Source organism: Schistocerca serialis, chromosome 5 (assembly GCF_023864345.2).
Source record: "Schistocerca serialis cubense isolate TAMUIC-IGC-003099 chromosome 5, iqSchSeri2.2, whole genome shotgun sequence".
Taxonomy (NCBI): domain Eukaryota; kingdom Metazoa; phylum Arthropoda; class Insecta; order Orthoptera; family Acrididae; genus Schistocerca; species Schistocerca serialis.
In genome coordinates this window covers 179,660,706-179,674,552 of record NC_064642.1, presented here as the reverse complement: position 1 = coordinate 179,674,552, position 13,847 = coordinate 179,660,706, and the positions used below count along the sequence as shown (strand labels likewise).

Here is a 13,847-nt window from a genome sequence, read left to right as displayed (position 1 = left end):
ATGCGGCGTCCGTCGGCAAATAGGTAAACAGACTTATCAGATAGGTACATAACGTTTATGTACACAACATTGTTTGTTGGATACTGTGGTATCTCGATGACCACAAACAAAAATCATGACATGTGTACAACTGTTGTACTAGTTCTTCGCTTCCTCAACCGTACTCACGGTATTAGACCTTATCTACAGAGAACTAGGCGTCATTTATTGTGTATATTGAAATTAATGAGTGGTAGTATATATATTAAGCAGATAAGTTGACACACCACTCAAAACATCTCTGCCATCGGTGTGAACAATTCATGTGGTCTGACGTACACCAGCGATTATTCCTTCAAATGCATCTTATCGGTTCCTATGACTTTGGGAATTGACTCCCAGTAGGCGTCTCACATAGACAACTGATGTGTCGAAATTTGTAGTATGGGCCATTCTGTTGCATAAATATTTGGATCCCAGATAGAATCTAATAGTGATCATAACTAAAGTACAACAACCCAGTTCAGCTGTTTTTAAGCGGGAAAACAAGGCATCAGCAATCGTTAATGGACCATGGAAATTTCATGACCTTGGAATTTATGCCATTGCCTGATGAACCTCCAGCCCGTAATGTCAAGAAGCTGTCACCTACAGATTACGTGGCATGCAGACAAGCTGCACAGCAGCTTTGCATAATTCACACTTGTGTCTCCTGCACGTGTGAATCCTAAACAGCATTCCTAAATTTCGAAAGTTACTTGTATTGTAACCATTTCTTTATCTGCGTCTTTATTAACTAGTATCACTTAATTGCCAATACTCTGCTCGCTTCGATAGAGTTCAGTGTAAAATCTTTGCATCAATAAGAGTAAATATTCGATGTACAATACATTAAAATTTTCAGGTTAAGTTTAGTTTCAACACGGTGTGATGATTGTGATATGGCCACAGAATTTACCTACATCCCATCAATTATCTTTATAATCAATCGACCAACTGACTCCCTCACTTTCTTCTGTAAATAGGAATGAGTACGATGCTTTCGGGATTACAAGGAATGGAATATCTTCCTTAGACTTCACTTGTTTGAGGAGCTGGTGGGCACGTTAAGATGTTTGGTCATATGGCGAAGGTATGACATTATACTACCGAACAGCCCAAGTTGTTAGGTTCAGTCAGGTCTTCAAGCGCAGGTCAGTCTTGTGAACATTTCATACTCCGTATACATTACAGTCATTCATTGGAAAGTGCTTTTCCGAGGTGTTTATCCGTAGGTTTCAAGTCCTAGCAAGACGCAATGAACATTATCTGTAGAACGTTACAGACAACTGAAAGACTATGTTGTACATGTAATTAAATCTGCAGACCTCAATTTTAGTTATCGAAATAAGAATTCAAGGTAGGCAACAGTCTGAAACTTGACTTGGGCACCACAGTTACTTAGTTCCCGTAGAGTAATTGGCCGTGGTGAGCCGTTGATATTTTAATACTTTTGAACTGAGGTACCCACCCATTGATAGAGCGAGCTGTAGATTCACGTGGGCTTCGAACCATGGTGCAACCTGAACTGGTAGTCGGTGCGGAATACATGGTTCCTTTGCAGTGAACACATGGTATGTAGTGTGGCGATCACTCTGTTGTAAAAATAATTCAAAAGCCAAGATCGCTTAAATACTGTTTACTGGATCCAGTAAAAAGTATTTAACTGATCTTGGCTTTTGAATTATCTCTGCATTGTTCCTCTCCAGTGAGGAACACTGCTTTCTTAAAATGTATTTTAATTACACAGTAGTTACCCGAGTTCACTAAAAGTAAATGAGACGAGAGCTACAAGACTTATGAAGTGTCAGACAGAATGTTTTCTCTCTTTTGAATTTTCCTCCTGAATAATGTACTAAATAAAACCTTAAGTGTTTCTGCATGCTCACTCTTTCATAGCTCACTAACACAGTAATAAAAACAGCTAGGTAGCAGAAATATTAGCAACGCACGATGAGCTCTCGCTCGTTGTGGAAATGTGTCTTTTTTTTATTTATTTAAAAGCACTCTTTGTTGTTATACGGTCCGTCGGTAGCAACGGAACTGGAGGCAGTGCGACTCCGGCGACCAAATCTGTCTCGGCCAGTAATTCAAACATTTATGCGAGAAGCAGCAGCAGCACTTTGAATACTAAGTCAAGAGCAGCTGCAGGCCGGGATATTTATTTCGCGAAATATTTATCAAACTTTCGAGAGGGAAACTTCTCGCTGCACAGTTCTTTGTTTCAACTACCGCTTGTACTTTAATAAACAGTTCGGAACTTCTGTCCGGCTGTTACGCAATTTAATAAGTCTGGAGAAGTTTTAATGCTCGCCGAGCGATATTCTGCGTGTCTCTGAACGAACGGTAACGGAAGTACAGTTCTCGAGTCTGTGTGCAAAGTTCTGTCCGTATTTATTCACGCATGTCGTCGACAGCTGTGTGTGTGTAACAAAAATCACTTGAACCTTGGGGAAGGCGGTCATTTACTTGTATGCTCATTTTCAACAATTTTCCTAACAGAAAATACGATTTAGGGAACAAATGCGTTCAGTCGCTAGAAACTGACAAATGTTCTGACAGTTGCGAGAAATAACTAAGCAGAATGAAGGGCTCGGCGGGAGACTGTGCTGCCTGCTTTAGTTAGCTGTTGTGCTTTCGATTGCACAACATGCTGGCACCCAGTACCTCCATGTGTCCAGCTAGAATGTGCTGTATATTATACAAACTGCTTTGTATTATTGTATTTATGTTACTGTCTCTGAACTTAGTGAAACATAATAGACAGTAACGCAACATACCTCTTGGGAGTTATCAAATTCTTCCTTAAAATAACGTCTGCAGCCTGTAGGAAAAAGCTCCGCACAGTCTGTCCATGTATCGTCGTGATTCATTCCTATTGCGCTTTAAGTAAACTGTGCGCGACGCGTGATGTACAATCATTATTGAGAAAAAGGTTTATCCACTTCCACGAAAACCCAGTGAACGGAATAACATAAAGAATACGTGAGTGGCAGGAAAAAATTAGCGATATTGTATAAGACTTCCGCAATGGTAGAAGCTTATATCTTATATTCGAACGTATTACTTGTCTCTCAATTGCACACACACACACACACACACACACACACACACACACACAAACACATACATACATACACCCTGTTCTCTGAGTGTCAGACGTTTGTTTGCAGATCATCAGTTCTCACATGGACTATCAGAGACACATATAGCTACAATTATTTTGAAACATGCTATCGGATTTTTCTGCATGCACCTCGCCCGAGACATCTATATCTACATTTACATCCATACTCTTCAAGCCACCTGACGGTTCTCCCTTCAATTCCAGTCTCGTATTGTTCGTGGAAAGAAAGATCGTCGGTATGCCTCTGTGTGGGCTCTAATCTCACTGATTTTATCCTCATGGGCTCTTTGCGAATTATACGTAAGAGGGGACAATATACTGCTTGATTCCTCGGTGAAAGTATGTTCTCGAAACATCAACAAAAGCCCGTACCGAACTACTGAGCGTCTCTCTTGTAGAATCTTCCACTGGAATTTATCTATCATCTCTGTAACGCTTTCGCGATAACTAAATGATCCTGTAACGAAGCGCGCTGCTCACCGTTGGATCTTCTCTATCTCTTCTACCAACCCTATCAGGTACGGGTCCCACACCGGTGAGCAGTAGTCAAGCAGTGGGCGAACAAGCGTACTGTAACGTACTTCCTTTGTTTCCGGACTGCATTTCCTTAGTATTCTTCCAATGAATCTCAATCTGGCATCTGCTTTACCGACGATTAATTTTATATGGTCATTCCATTTTAAATTAGTCCTAGTACGTACTCCGAGATAATTTATGGAATTAACTGCTTCCAGTAGCTCACCAGCTATATTGTAGCTAAATGATAAAGGATCTTTCTTTCTATGTATTCGCAGCACGTTACACTTGTCTCCACTGAGATTCAATTGCCATTCCCTGCACCATGTGTCAATTCGTTGCACATCCCCCTCCATTTCAGTACAATTTTCCATTCTTGCAATCTCTCGATATACTATAGCATCATCCACAAAAAGCCTCAGCGAATTTCCGATGTTATCCACAAGGTCATTTATATATATATTGAATAGCAACGGTCCTACGGCACTCCACTGCAACACACCTGAAATCACTTACTTCGGAAGACTTCTCTCCATTGAGAATGACATGCTGCGTTCTGTTATCTAGGAACTCTTCAATACAATCACACAACTGGTTTGATAGTCCATATGCTCTTACTTTGTTCATTAAACGAATGTGGGGAACTGTATCAAACGCCTTTCGGAAGTCAAAAAACACGTCATCTAACATGGAAGCCGTGTCTATGGCCCTCTGCGTAATCGCGTCTTTAAACCACCGACAGTAAAATGTCGTTGTTGACTCAGAATATTCAGTTAATGAAGATTTGCTTAGGTCATTGTGTCTTTGTAGAAAGACAAAATTCTTCCAAGGCGTATGTTGAAAGTGTGATCATTTAGTCCAATGACGACTACAGCCTGGGAAACGTTTTTAAATGATTGTCAAGCGCCTTAGCGCTTTTAAATGATTGTCAAGCGCCTTAGCGCTTGCTCAAAATGAACTACAAAGTGTGAAGCTGTCTGCCACTGATTCCGCTCTGTTTCTATGTGAAACTAGCGTACAGCAAGGAATCCACGAGGAAGACGAGAGTGTCGCTCGTCTTGGTCATGCCCTCCCAACCAAAAAAATAATAAAACTGTTTATATTTTCACAAATACGAATCTCCACATGTCTCGGCGAACTTCCGCAGGACATAGTGCCACGAAAACTAAGAGCCTCTAAAATAGCAGGGAAACCTACAAAATAACAAGCCATGCTTAACGAAGGACACTATTCCTTTGCTTGCGTGAGAGCCTCCCACGTGAACGGCCCGCACAGAATATTACAGCCAGTGAGAAGGCGCTTATTCACAAGCTAACTGTACCGCCATCAACAATACATCTGACACGGTTGGTGAGTCCACAGGTAGAACCAGCACCGTAGGAAGCTGGGTAAGGCAAGTCCGAAAGCGGAAGACCATCCACTAACAGCAATATAAGAGAGCATTGACTATCGTATCGCAGGCGGAAGAGACAGAAACTAACACCACTACCCTCGCCAACATTCTTGCATACCCATGGTCTACGAAACCGCCTCTGTGGCTGAGTGCAGTCAGCCTGTTACAGACGAGGTTGGGGGTTTGATCGCTCGTGCTGTGCGGCTGGGATTGTTTACGTGTCGCTGAAGTAGGCTCGCTACTGCAACGCTTAGCTGTTCTTGAGACTAGTTTTGTGGCTATTTTATGACATGAACTCAAAATGGAATTTAACAGTAAGGATACGTTGAAGTTTACCTTCAACGGAAGTGTCGCTAAACCTAGTTCTTCCGTAGTTGAATCATTGATAGATAAAGTATTAAAAATAGATCCTAACGACATTATAGGCATCCATTTCTCTTTGACAGATCCTCTTGTTTACCTAAAATGAGAACTTAAGGAGTCTGATAAAGTAGTAGAATCTCGTACTGGTACGATAAAATTTAAGTACTGTGATGGTAATGGTGATATGGAGGTTTTCACGACGGACTAGGTATACGAACAATAAGAACTTTTTAGGTTCGTTTTGAAGTACCAATACGGCAGATTAAGTTACCAATATCGCGCTATGGGTAAGTTATCAGTGATATAATTGCGTGTGTGAAATCCTATGGGACTTAACTGCTAAGGTCATCAGTCCCTAAGCTTAGACACTACTTAACCTAAAGTATCCTTAGGATACTGGCGAGTCTGTGACCCCTCCCCCCCCCCCCCCCCCTGCTATGTCGACGCTTCCCTTGTCATATGTGGCACTGGCAGCTGGACTCACATCTTCACCTTCAAGCCCAGGAACCGCATCAACCGCTGTCGCCGGCAACACGGCAGTTGCAACGAAAATGAACATTACTACAGAAGTGTCTCAACCAGAGCGTCAAGAAAGAGAGATGACTCCTGCTGCCACATCGGAGGAGATTCTGAACGAGGATGCATTCCGCGAACCACCAGCTAGCTGTGAGGATAAACCCGTACAAGGTTCAAACCTCAGCTTGGACGTAACTGATACAAATGGTAGACGCAGTTTGCCAAGAAATAAGAGGAAGCGAAGAAATGCACTTGAAGATGCCAAACAACTGGCGTCCATAATGTGGGAAAAAGTGAAGCAGATTTCCAGCAAAATGAAAAGTATCACGACGTGCGTGATACGAGCCAGAAAGCAGACCGAAACGAATCCGACCACCACCGCAGCCTACTACTAGGAATCTCGCGGGACGGCCAACAACAAGAAGAGTGAAGAATTGGACAACAAACCTAACGAAAGCAATGACAATCTGAACGTCAGACTGGAAGCCATACAACCGACATACTGCGCAGATCTACTCTACATCTACATTGATACTCTGCAAATCACATTTAAGTGCCTGGCAGAAGGTTCATCGAACCACCTTCGCAATTCTCTATTATTCCAAGCTCGTATAGGGCACGGAAATTACGAACACCTATATCTTTCCGCATGAGCTCTGATATCCCTTATTTTATCGTAATGATCGTTTTTCCCTATGTGGGTCGATGTCAACAAAATATTTTCGCATTCGGAGGAGAAACTTGTTGACTGGAATTTCGTGAGAAGATTCCGTCGCAAAGAAAAACGCCTTTCTTTTAATGATGTTCAGCCCAAATCCTGTATCATTTATGTGACACGCTCTCCCATATTTCGCGATAATACAAAGCGTGCAGCCTTTATTTAAACTTTTTCGATGTACTCTGTCAGTCCTATCTGGTAAGGATCCAACACCGCGCAGCAGCATTCTAAAAGAGGACTGACAAGCGTAGTGTAGGCAGCCTCCTTAGTCGGTCTGTTACATTTTCTAAGTGTCCTGCCAGTGAAACGCAGTCTTTGGTTAGCCTTCCCCACAACATGTTCAGTGAGTTCCTTCCAATTTAAGTTGTTCGTAATTGTAATACCTAGGTATTTAGTTGAATTTACAGCTTTTAGATTAGAGTGATTTATCGTGTAACCGAAGTTTAACGAGTTCCTTTTAGCACTCATGTGGATGACGTCACACTTTTCGTTATTTAGGGTCAACTGCCACTTTTCGCACCATTCAGATATCTTTTCTAAACCGTTTTGCAGTTTGTTTTGATCTTCTGAAGACTTTATTAGTCGATGAACGACAGCGTCATCCGCAAACAACCGAAGACGGCTGCTCGTATTGGCTCCCAAATCGTTTATATAGAAAGGACCAGCAAAGGGCCTACACACTACTTTGGGGAACGCCAGAAATCACTTCTGTTTTACTCGATGACTTTCCGTCAATTACTACGAACTGTGACCTCTCTGAGAGGAAATCACAAATACAGGCACATAACTGAGACGATATTCCATAAGCACGCAATTTCACTACAAGCCGCTTGTGTGGTATAGTGTCAAAATCCTTCCGGAAATCCAGAAATACGGAATCGATCTGATATCCCTTGTCAATAGCACTTAACACTTCATGAGAATAAAGAGCTTGTTGTGTTCCACAGGAACGATGTTTTCTAAACCCATGTTGACTGTGTGTCAATAGACAGTTTTCTTCGAGGTAATTCATAATGTTTGAACACAATATATATTCAAAATCCTCTTGCATATCCACGTTAACGATATGGGCCTGTAATTTAGTGGATTACTCCTACTATCTTTCTTGAATATTGGTGTGACCTGTGCAACTTTCCAGTCTTTGGGTAAGGATCTTTCGTCGAGCGAAGTGTTGTGTATGATTGTTAAGTACGGAGCTAATGCATCAGCATACTCCGGAAGGAACCTAATTGGTATACAGTATGGGCCAGAAGACTTGCTTTTATTAACTGATTTAAGTTGCTTCACTACTCCGAGGAAATTTAGTTCTTCGTTACTCATACTGGCAGCTATTCTCGATTCGAATTCTGGAATATTTACTTCACCTTCTTTTGTGAAGGCATTTCGGAAGGCTGTGTTTAGTAACTCCGCTTTAGCTGCACTATCATCGGTAGATCTCCACTGCTATCACGCAGACAAGGCATTGATTGTTTCTTGCCGCCAGCATACTTCACGTACGACAAGAGGCTCTTTGGATTTTCTGCCAGGTTTCGAGACAAAGTTTCGTTGTGGAAACTGTTACAGGCATCTCGCATTGAAGACCCCGCTAAATTTCGAGCTTCTACAAAATATCGCTAATGTTGGGGGTTTTGCGTCTGTTTAAATTTGGCATGTTTGTTTCGTTGTTTCTGCAACAGTGTTCTCACCCGTTTCGGGGGAGGATCAGCTCCGTCGTTTGTTAGTTTATTTGGTATAAATCTCTCAATTGCTGCCGATACTATTTCTTTGAATTCAAGCCACATCTGGTCCCACTTATATATTAATTTGGAACGAGTGGAGATTGTTTGTCTGGGAGGCGTCGAGCGAATTTTTATCTGCTTTTTTGAATACGTATATTTTTCGCTTATTTTTGGAGGATTTGGGGATTACAATAATCAATCTCACCACGAAAACCCTTTGTTCACTAATCCCTGCATCGGTTTTGATGGTCGTTAGTAACCCAGCAATTGTTGCTAAGAGGTCAAGTGTGTTTTCACAACCGTTTACTATTCGCGTGGGCTCATGGAGTAACTGCTCGAAATAATTTTCAGAGAATGTGTTTAGCACAATTTCTGATGATATTTTATGCGTTCCTCCGGAATTAAACATGTATTTTCGCCAACATATTAAAGTCACCACCAACTATTATCGTATGAGTCGGGTACGTGTTTGAAATCAAACCCAAGTTTCCTTTGAACCTTTCAGCGACTGTATCATCTGAGTTGGGAGGTCGGTAATAGGATCCTATTATTATTCCGGTTGCCAATGACCTCTGCCCATACTAGCTCGCAGGAAGTATCTACTTCAATTTCGCGACAAGTTAAACTACTTCTAACAGCAACAAACACGCCACCGCCAACCGTGTTTTGCCTATCCTTTCGGAACACCGTTAGGTTCTTCGCAAAAATTTCGGCTGAGCTTATATCCGGCTTTAGCCAGCTTTCAGTGCCTATAACGATTTGAGCATCAGTGCTTTCTATTAGCGCTTGGAGCTCTGGTACTTTCCCAACACAGCTACGACAATTTACATCTGTTATGCCAATGGTTCCCGTAACTACTTTCTTTTTGTGTTCGTCCTGCACCCTTCGTTACTGAAGCCCTTCTTGTGTATCCCGAGATCCTCTAACCTAATAAACCGCCCAGTCCGCGCCACACAGCCCCTGCTAGCCGTGTAGCCGCCTCCTGCGTATAGAGGAGACCTGACCTATTCAGCGGAACCCGAAACCCAACCACCCTTTGGCGCAGGTCGAGGGATCTGCAGCCTACACGGTCGCAGAACAGTCTGTGCCTCTGATTCAGACCCTCCACTCGGCTTTGTACCAGAGGTCCGCAATCAGTCCTCTCGACCATGCTGCAAATGGTCAGCTCTGCTTTCATCTTGCAAGAAAGACTGGCAGCCCTTACCATTTCTGTTAGCCACTCGAAACCAGAGAGAATCTCTTCGGGTCCAAAGCGACACACATCATTGGTACCGACGTGAGCAACCACCTGCAGTTGGCTGCACCCTGTGCTCTTCATGGCATCCGGGAGGAACCTTTCCACATGTGGAATGACTCTGCCTGGTATGCACACGGACTGCACATTCCCTTCTTGGCAGTCACGTCCCTAAGGGGCCCCATAACGCGCCCAACGTTAGAGGTCCCAACTAACAATAATCCCACCCTCTCTGATTGCCCGGATCTTGCAGGCTGAGTGATTTCCTCTGAAACCGGACAGGCGACAGCAACTGGCTCAGCGACAGTGTCAGCCACAGACAGCACCTGGAACCTGTTTGTCAGACAAACCGGAGAGGCCTTACGTGCGACCGCCTGGAAAGTCTTTCGCCGCCTGCTTCGCCCCGGGGCGACCTTCCACTCGACCACAGGTGAGCGGTCAACCTCAGTGCGAGCAGTAACTGGATTGGCCATCGGTAAGGACCAATCGGAGGACTCGGACGTGCTGGAATTCCGTTGGATCTCCATGGCCGGCCCACAACAGTGGTGCCCATCCACTGCAGTCTCAAGCTGTGTAACCCAAGCCATCATAGCTTGAAGTTGAGAGCGAAATGTCACCAACTCGGCTCACATCTGCACACAACAATCGCAGTCCCTGTCCATATTAAAGACCGTGGTAAACTAAACTATACAGATAGATGGACTATCGGCACGTGCTGCGCATTTCTACTGTAGACCCTGACGAAAACGCTGGAACTGTGCCAACCTCTTTATCTCAGAGTAGTATTTGCAAAAAAACATTGCTCTGAGCACTATGGGACTTAACTACCGAGGTCATCAGTCCCCTAGAACTTAGAATTACTTAAACCTAACTAACCTAAGGATAGCACACACATCTATGCCCGAGGCAGGATTCGAACCTGCGACCTCAGCGGTCGCGCGATTCCAGACTGTAGCGCCTAGAACCGCTCGGCCACCCAGGCCGACAGTAGTACTGGCAACCTACGTTCTCTATTATTTGCTGGATGTATTCCAATCTGCGTTTCCCTCTACAGTTTTTGCCTTCTACAGCTCCCTCTAGTACCATGGAAGTGATTCCCTCATGTCTTAACAGATGTCCTGTCATCCTGCCCCTTCTCCTTATCAGTGTTTTCCTCATATCCCTTTTCTCTGCGATTCTGCACAGAACCTCCTCATTCCTTACCTTATTAGCCCACCTGATTCTCAACATTCGTCTGTAGCACCACATTTCGAATGCTTCGATTCTCTTCTGTTGCGGTTTTCCACAGTCCATGTTTCACTACCTTACGGTGCTGTACTCCAGACGTACGTTCTCAGAAATTTCTTCCTCAAATTAAGTCCGATATTTGAAATTAGTAGACTTCTCTTGGCCAGGAATGCGCTTTTTGCCATTGCTAGTCTGCTTTTGATGTCCTTCTTGCTCCGTCTGTCACTCGTTATTTTACTGCCTAGGTAGCAGAATTCCTTAACTTCATTTACTTCGTGACCGTCGATCCTGAAATTAAGTTTCTCGCTGTTCTCATTTCTACTACTTCTCGACTAACTACTCCCGCTAAAAAAGCTACTGGTGGAAAGAGACAAAGGAATTTTATTCCCAACGTCTTCTGGATTTGTATAAATGGTTGCCGCGGTTAATGCCAACTACGTGAATATTAAGAAAATCAAAGCAAAACTAGTAATTTTGCAATTGAAACAACTGGAAGGCTGTAAAATGCGAGCCATAGCACAACACAGTACATGTAACACGTCATCTGTGAAAACAGAAAATAATCAGGATAATAGTACATGAAATTGAGTCAACTGATGGAAGAACTCTCACCAAACAAATCGAAATCAAAGAAGCGCTCATGAGCTACAGGTATTACATAGAACTAATGTCCGAGAAGATCACAGACAGCTACAACGGAGACCAGCTGTAGAAACCTACATGGAAGACTCAGTGCTGAAGAAGCTGAAACTCTCAGTGCTTCCGTCACTGACGACGAGCTAGAAACTACCATTATTGAGAGCCCCAAAAACAAATCCCCTGGCCAAGATGGTGTGCCTGTAGAATTTGATCATGTATTCTTGCAGCTAATGAAGTCGAAGGCTTTAACTATATATGAAGAACTGATGGCTTAATGTTGATGTCATAAAGGAATTCTTAAAAGTAACGTTTGTTTTAATTCCTAAACGTCTGCATAGTAAAGTGATCAATAACTCTCCTAAACAGACAGTCCGCATCGCTTGGTCTCGCAATCGCGTTCTCGCTTTCCGAGCCCAGGGTACCGGGTTCGCTTCCTGCATGGGTCAGGTATTTTTCACCTGCTTCGAGATGACTGGGTGTTTGTGTTGTCCTCATCATTTTATAATCATTCACGCACGTGGCGAGATTGGACTGAGAAAAGTTTGGGAATTTGTACAGGCGCTGATAACCGCGCGGTGGAGAGCTCCACAAACCAGGCATCATCATCATCAAAGAATATGAGATTTCTGCTTGTATTTTGGGCTAGAGGATTAAAAATGTAATCACTGCAGTAACCGCCACGTACCAGACAAGCGTTGGAAAACACAGGACAATTTTTCAAACTGTCTGTGCTTATAGGGATGTTATATCAACAACAGAACTCTGCAAGATAATCCGCGCTGTAGTGTCCGTAAACTTTCAGGTGCCCTTTGCAAGGATTAATTATGCGTTCCTTTTGAAACAATGCAAGTAATGGATTTTCCCTTACCATTCCTTAATACAATAAGTAGGACATTGGGAAACAGCATATATAGACGTATCACCAATGGACAATTGACGAGAGAAATCGAAATATACAGCTTACAAGGGGAGGCGGCCAATTGCGAAATTCAGATTGGATTCATACTGCGCATAATAAAAGCTCATGACCAGAGGTGTAATGTGGCAAAGCACCAAGATGCACTTCTCAGCCGTTGTAGAGAAAATCGACAGTTAAAAGAAACCGTTGCGGTGAAATACTCTCTACGATTAACAGTTTTCTACAGCGCCGTGGCGCAGCGGTAAGCGCTCGGGTTCGTAATGAGAAGGTCGCCGGATCGAATCTCGCGCCATGCAACTTTTTTCTTTTTTTTAATATTTGTTTTTTGTAATTCAAATGTATACACACACACACACACACACACACACACACACATATATATATATATATATATATATATAATTCCCGGCAATCAGTTCCAACAATTATGCATATTATAAGTTGTTGAAAGTCGTTTGTAGTGGAAAAACTGACGACTTCGAACATCATTATGTTTTCCGCAAACAAAGTTGTATTTCACCAATGTTATTAATTGTCTTCGTAATGTTAACCACGTATAGTTAACGGAAGACGTAGAAACGATATTCCGAAACGAATGCGTATAGCGTAAGTCAAACGTTCGAATTAGAATAGAGACCCCACGAACACAAATTTGCTGTAGCAGGTATGAAATATAAACTCCGTTACTCGCTCGTTACACTTGAAGGACAGATGTTGAATGGGCCGAAACGAGCCGCCGCATAACAGCGTAGTTGCCTGCTAACTTCGAAAGAAGGTAGATGCGGTCCCTAGCGCAACTTATAACATCGTCGAAAATCAGTGCGGACGTGAAAACTTTGGTACACCCTGTTAAACAAACGGAAAAATGGAGGCGGTACAATTGGAGAGCGATCCGCCTTCACCAACATGCATAAGCAATTCATTATATATATATATATATATATATATATATATATATATATATATATATATATATATATATATATTTGAATTACAAAAAACTAATAATAATAAAAAAAATTGCATGGTGCGAGATTCGATCTGGCGACCTTCTCATTATGAAACCGAGCGCTTATCGCTGCGCCACGGCGCTGTAGAAAACTGTTAATCGTAGAGAGTATTTCACGGCAACGGTTTCTTTTAACTGTCGATTTTCTCGACAACGGCTGAGAAGTGCATCTTGGTGCTTTGCCACATTACACCTCTGGCCATGAGCTTTTATTATGCGCAGTATGAATCGAATCTGAATTTCACAATTGGCGGCCTCCCCTTGTTAGTGAGGCAAGGTTGCCGGATATCGGTGGAATTTTTTACCGTCGCCATCGAACCTTTGTAAGCAACCCTCACACGATAACTACGAGAATAGCTATATACGCCCAGAAGATTGTGCGCATAGCGTATGCAGATGACATTTGCTATTTGGTAAGAAGTACAAGTGACCTCGACAGGGCAATACGGA

General features: G+C 42.9%; 1 non-coding gene across 1 annotated transcript; it reads right to left on the bottom strand.

The window, feature by feature from the left end:
• Positions 1-10,501: 10,501 nt before the first annotated feature.
• On the bottom strand, positions 10,502-10,585 carry Trnas-gga (transfer RNA serine (anticodon GGA)). Its single transcript is given in 2 exon segments — positions 10,502-10,536; positions 10,546-10,585. It is a non-coding gene; the product is annotated as a tRNA-Ser (tRNA).
• Positions 10,586-13,847: the final 3,262 nt, after the last annotated feature.